Genomic DNA, 7,140 nt, shown 5'->3' with positions numbered 1-7,140 from the left:
TGAAGAGCACCATTGTGGCTGATTTCTGTATGCCAGAGATGAAGTTGGAAAATACCAATATTGAAATAGTCTCTATGATTTCAATAAGAATGATGACATCTCAGGGTGGCAGAGACTAATGAATTACACCAATTTACCAGAAACAATTTGGCCTGCTTATTTTAATAGGAGAAAGGCTGGTAGGGTAATTATAATGATTTGACCCACAGGAATCTTTGTTGTTGAATAATTGATCATAGAGCCCTGCATGTGGAAATTGGAGGGTAGTCATGTTTACCTGGGTAAAGAATGTTTTCTCTGCAATAGAAGTCATTTGGTGAGTATTTACATAGGACACAAATATTCTCACACTCTGAGTTTACTTTAAGAGATCCCTTCACATACCTCTTTCTTCAGGCCAACTTGTTATAAATCCTTACATCTTACTCGTTTTGTGTCTCTGACCTGCTAATCATTAGCCCCAATCCCTGCATTACTGTAGATCTGTTCCTTGGGTCATCTCTTCTTTAGGCAAAATGGGCAGTGAGATAGCCTGCTTAAAATTCTGCCCACTGGAAGGAATTCCACCCCTTGGTGGGGCTGCTGCATTGCCGAAGTCTATCTCCAGTTTTCATGGAGAACCATTTATAAACTAGCTTCACATGTTTTCCTTTTTCAATCAACTGATCATAGAGAACACTCCATGTGGCTCAGGTATAGATGAGAGTAAGATGGCAGTGTGATGGGAGTAGGCACACCAGGAGTGATAGCCATCTGCTCATCCAATTTACTCTTGACTTTAGTACCTGCTTAAGGTCAATATACCACATGCTGGAGGAGTGTTGCTGCCATGCCGGACTCTATGGTGATAGATAAGACACCAAATTCATGTGGGGAACTGACTTGAGTGTCCTACTGTCCTACAGTCAAGTAGGTGTTCAGTCTCTACTATGGCCCAATAGCAAGCCAAATGCTATCTCTCAAAATGAGGGTAATTAATTTTCAAATCAGGCACGATTTTGCTCCAAAATGCTATAGGCCTCTCCTCTAATTCTCTTATCAGTGCTTCCACAGAATCCCTCAGCATCTTGATCAGCCATACATATTTTGAAAACCACTGGAATCACTGGTCATAAGTAGGGTGACCATATAATTGATCACTCCAGCTAGAGCAATTTTGAGAGTGAAAGGGGGCACTAGTAATAAACATGTTGGGAAAATGTATGGTCATCCAGTCATAAAAGCCAAGTGATTTATTTGTTCACTCTGCATACTTTACCAGCTAGAGTACATATTGAAAGATGAATATAGAAAATTTTGATAAAGAGCTCTCAATTATATCCTGGATTAGGTTATTGAATTTCAAGGCAAAACTTCTTCAAGCACTCAGGCAGAAAAGGTAAATATTTAATTAGTTATCACACTTTAGTATGCATGAGAAGTACCTGGATGTATTGTTAAAACAGGCTATTCAACTTTATACTCAGAATTTCTAATTCTGTAGCCATAAAATGGGCCTGAGAATTTGCATTTTAACAAATTCTCAGGTGATATTGATGTTGCTAATCCAGGGGTCATACTTTTAAGAACCATTGATCTACAAAAGAAGAAGAAGAAGAAAAAAAAATAGACTGTCCTCAGTTTTTTTCCACAGCAACATGTCATACTTTTAAGAGCCATTGATTTACAGAAGAAGAAGAAAAAAAAAATAGACTGTCCTCAGTTTTTTCCACAGCAACATGTAATACCAAATGATAATATTCTAAATAGAAACTTATACCAAGATGTAGTTGAAGTTTTAGGTCCACCAACAGCTTTTATAAACATGAACAGACTCTAGGAACATTGCCTTCTAGAGAACCTTTTGCAAAAGCCATAAGATGATAAAGTCACACTTTTTTTTCTGATAATAGGATCTAGGGGTTACAGTATATTTATGACCTGGCTGTCTAAAGAAAGTTTGTGATATGGTTTGGCTTTGTCCCTGCCCAGATCTCCATCTTGAATTCCCACGTGTTGTGGGAGGGACCCAATTGGAGGTGATTGAATCATGGGGGCAGGTCTTTCCCGTGCTGTTCTCCTGATAGTGAATGAGTCTCATGAGATCTGATGGTTTTAAAAAGGGGCGTTCCCCTGCACAGCTCTCTTTGTCTGCTGCCGTTTACATAAGATGTGACCTGCTCCTCCTTGCTTTCTGCCATGATTGTGAGGCTGCCCCAGCCATGTGGAACCATAAGTCCAATTAAACCTCTTTATTTTGTAAATTGCCCAGTCTTGGGTATGTATTTATTGGCAGCATGAAAACGGACTAATACAGTAAATTGGTACCAGTAGAGTTGCTGAAAAGATAACCAAAAATGTGGAAGTAACTTATGAACTGGGTAACAGGCAGAGGTTGGAACAGTTTGGAGAGCTCAGAAGAAGACAGGAAAATGTGGGAAAGTTTGGAGCTTCCTAGAGACTTGTTGAATGGCTTTAAGAAAAATGCCGATAGTGATGTGAACAATAAGGTCCAGGCTGAGGTGGTCTAGATGGAGATAAGGAATTTGTTGGGAACTGGAGTGAAGGTGACTTTTGTTATGTTTTAGCAAAGAGACTGGCGGCATTTTGCCACTGCCCTAAAGATTTGTGGAACTTTCAACTTGAGAGAGATGATTTAGGGTATCTGGAAGAAGAAATTTCTAAGCAACAAAGAATTCAAGAGGTGACTTGGGTGCTGTTAAATGCATTCAGTTTTATAAGGGAAGCAGAGCATAAAATCTTGGAAAATTTGCAGCCTGACTATGCAATAGAAAATTTTTAAAAAACCATTTTCTGGGGAGAAATTCAAGCCGATTGCAGAAATTTGTATAAGTAGCAAGGAGCCTAATGTTAATCCCCAAGACTATGGGGAAAGTCTCTCCTGGCCATGTCAGAGACCTTCATGGCAGCCCCTCCCATCACAGACATGGAGACCCAGGAGGAAAAAGTGGTTTTGTGGGCCAGGCCCAGGGTCCCCATGCTGTGTGCAGTCTAAGGACTTGGTGGCCTGTGTCCCAGCTGCTCCAGCTGTGGTTGAAAGGGGCCAACTTAGAGCTCAGGCCATGGCTTCAGAGGGTGCAAGCCCAAGCCTTGGCAGCTTCCATGTGGTATTGGGCATGTGGGTGCACAGAAGTCAAGAACTGAGGTTTGGGAACCTCTGCCTAGGTTTCAGAAGATGTATGGAAGTGCCTGGATGCCCAGGCAAAAGTTTGCTGCAGGGGCAAGGCCCTCATGCAGAACCTCTGCTAGGGCAGTGCAAAAGAGAAATGTGGGGTTGGAGCCCCCACAAAGAGTCCCTACTGAGGCACTGCCTAGTGGAGCTGTGAGAAGAGGGCCACTGTCCTCTAGATCCCAGAATGGTAGATCCACTGACAGCTTGCACCATGCACCTGGAAAAGCCACAGGCACTCAACGCCAGCCCATGAAATCAGCTAGGAGGGAGGCTGTATCCTGCAAAGCCACAGGGGTGGAGCTGCCCAAGACCATGGGAACCCATCTCTTGCATCAGTGTGACCTGGATGCAAGACGTGGAGTTAAAGGAGATCATTTCAGAACTTTAAGATTTGACTGCTCTGCTGGATTTCAGACTTGCATGGGGCCTTCACTCCTTTGTTTTAGCCAATTTCTCCCATTTGGAATGGCTGTATTTACCTAATGCCTGTATTTCCATCGTATCTAGGAAGTAGCTAACTTGCTTTTGATTTTACAGGCTCATAGGTGAAGGGACGTGCCTTGTCTAGATGGGACTTTAAACTTGGACTTCTGGGTTAATGCTGAAATGAGCTGAGATTTTGGGGGACTGATGGGAAGGCATGATTGGTTTTGAAATGTGAGGACATGAGATTTGGGAAGGGCCAGGGGCAGAATGATACAGTTTGGCTGTGGCCCCGCCCAAATCTCCATCTTGAATTCCCACATGTTTTGAGAGGGACCGGGTGGGAGGTGATTGAATCATGGGGGCAGGTCTTTCCTGTGCTGTTCTCATGATAGTGAATGAGAATGTGATGCACGAGATGTGATGGTTTTAAAATGGGTGTTCCCCTGCACTGCTCTCTTTGCCTGCCGCCATCCACATAAGATGTGACCTGCTCCTCCTTGCTTTCTGCCATGATTGTGAGGCTTCCCCAGCCATGTGGAACTGTAAGTCCAATTAAACCTCTTTCTTTTGTAAATTGCCCAGTCTCAGGTATATCTTTATCAGCAGCATGAAAACAGACTTATACAGGTTATATTTACTAACCTCAGGTTCAGATGAGGTTTCCAGTAATATAAAACTTGACAATGCTCTATCTTTACCTACTACTATATTTCTCTGCCTACTTTCCTTCCATTCAAGCTAAAGAAATTAAGGCTCTGGTGCTGTTAAACTGTCTGACTCATCTGAAATGTAAACCTTTATGTTTGTCAAAAATTGTGAAATATGTTTGAGATGATTAAAATAAATCTGAAGGCTTGGCTAGTTCATGTATGTATGTACCTGAACTTCAAGTGAACTCTATGAACACTGTCCTCTATAAAAACTCCCACAAAAAAGTGCAGCTTTTTTTTTTCTGCAGAATCCTAAAAGATCAGAACAGCTTTGATTTCTAAGATGACCACCAGAATTCTTTGTTCCCCTTCTGTGGAAGTTGGAAAATAACTTTGAATGAAAATTATCTTTTTTGGGTTTTCTAAAATAAACATAACTAGTTTTGTTTACTGTAACAATAAAACTAAGTTGAGAGATGCAGAGCTGTAATATTAGAGGAAGTGTGAGAGTGTCAGTATTTTCATTTTCAATACCAGGAAGTCCATTTGAAACCTGAGGGTTTAAAGCACAATGATTCTAACTGCATCATGTTTTCCTTTGTCTTTTTTCATAATCTAGGAGGGTTCCTTTAAGAAATAAAATCTCTTGAAATGAAAGATTTAAAGTTTAACAATTCCTCTAGTTTCCTTTCAATTTACTTTTCTTCTGTTAAAATCCAGCAAAACAGGTTTTATTTTTTATTTTTCTTAGACAAGGTCTCATTCTGTTGCCCAGGCTGGAGTGCAGTGACACGGTCATAGCTCACTGCAGCCTTGACCTTCTAGGCTCAAGCAATCCTCCCACCTCAGCCTCCAAGTAGCTGGGAGTACAAGCACATGCCACTGTGCCTGGCTAATTTTTAAAAATTTTTATTGTTAGTAGATACGAGGTCTCGCTATGTTGCTGAGGCTAGTCTGTAATTCCTGAGCTCAAGTAATCCCCCGACCTCTGGCCCCCAAAGTGCTGGAATTACAGGTGTGAGCCACTACAACCAGCAAAAGTTTTTTGTTTTTGTTTTTTTTTTTTGACTAAAAGTAGTAGCATTCATATGAACACATTTTAAAAGGTTATCTATTGCTCTCATTCTGTATAAGCAGAGAAAAAAATACTTGGAATGATGCTCATTTACTATGCTTAAAATTTTCATTGAGGTGTAATATACAAATCAGAAAATTCACTTGTTATGCTTGTACAAGTTAACAATTTTTAGTAAATCTACAAAGTTGTTTGATCATCATAACAACCAATTTTAGAATATTTCCATCACTCTGAAAATAACCTTCATGTTCACTTACCATCTCTATTCCCACTCCAGTGCTGGGTAACCACTAATTTACTTTCTGTCTCTATAGATTTGCCTTTTCTGGACATTCCATACAAATAGAATCACTTAATATGTGGTCTTTGTATCTGGCTTCTTTTCTTTAGTATAATGTTTTTGAACTCATCCATGTTGCAGCATGTCAGTAATTTATTCCCTTTTATTATGGAAGTCCATGGATATGCCTACCACGTCATGGAGTGAATTGTGTCCCTGCCCCCCAAATTCATATGTTGAAGCACTAACCCCTCAGTACCTCAGAATGTAACTATATTTGGAAATAAGTCTTTTAAGGATGGCATTAAGTTAAAATGAGGATATTTAGGGTATGTCCTACTCCAATCTGACTGGTGTCCTAGAAAGAAAAGATCAGGACATATGAGAGAGAAAGTGAGAAGGCTACTATCTGCAAGCCAAGGAAAAGAGGCCTCAGGAGAAACCAAATCTGCAGGCACCTTAATCTTGGACTTCAGTCTCCAGAACTATGAGAAGTAAATTTCTGTTAAGCCACCCAGTCTGTGATATTTTGTTATGGCAACCCTAGCAGAGTAACTCACCATTCTGGTGGCTATGACGTGGTATCTCACTGTGGTTTTAATTTGCATTTCCCTAATGATGTATATCATCTTTTCATGTGCTTGTTGCCAATTTTTATATCTTCTTTGATGAAGTCTCTATTTAAACGTTGCCCATTTAAAACAGGTTGGGTTTGTCTTATTATTGAGTTGTAAGCCCTCCTGATATATTCTGGTTAGAAGTACCTTATCAGAAATATGATTTGCAAATATGTTCTCTAAGGTTGTAGTTTGTATTTTGTTTTCTTAATGGTGTTCTTTTGAAATACAAAAGTTTTACATTTTGATGAAATCCAATTTATACATTTTTTCTTTTGAGGATTATGCTATTGGTGTCATATCTAAGGACTCTGCCTTACCTAAGGACAAAAAAGATTTTTCTATACTTTTTGGGGTTTAGCTCTTACATTTAGGTCTATTGTCCATTTGAAGTTAATTTTTGTATAAGGTGTAAGAGTCTAAATCCATCTTTTTGCATATGACTAAACAAGTGGTCCATCACCATTTATAGAAAATACTATCTTTCCCTCATTGAATTGCCTTAGCAGCTTTGTCAAAAATCAATTTATCCACAGGTATAGGAGTTTATTTCTGGACTCTTAATTTATGTCACATTGATCAATATGTCAATACTGCACTATCTTGATTATTTTATAGTACATTATAAAGTTGAGAAGTATGTAAATCCTCCAATTTTATTTTTCAAGATTTTTCAAGAATGTTTGGTCTATTCTGGGAACTAAGCTTGCTTATTTGGAATAAATCCCACTTGTTCATGGTGTATTAAAAGATTTGCTAATGCTCTATAAAGGATTTTTGCTTCTAATTTTAGGAGAGATGTTTGGGGTTTTTTTTGTTTTTTTGTAATGTCTTTGGCTTTGTACTGGCCTTCTAAATAAATTGGGAAATATTTCCTCTTCTATTTTCTGAAAGAGATTATATAAAGTTGGTGTTAA

The sequence above is a fragment of the Pongo abelii genome, chromosome 2 (assembly GCF_028885655.2).
Source record: "Pongo abelii isolate AG06213 chromosome 2, NHGRI_mPonAbe1-v2.0_pri, whole genome shotgun sequence".
Lineage (NCBI taxonomy): Eukaryota > Metazoa > Chordata > Mammalia > Primates > Hominidae > Pongo > Pongo abelii.
The sequence above is the reverse complement of the archived record's forward strand: the minus strand, read 5'-3'. Positions refer to the sequence as shown.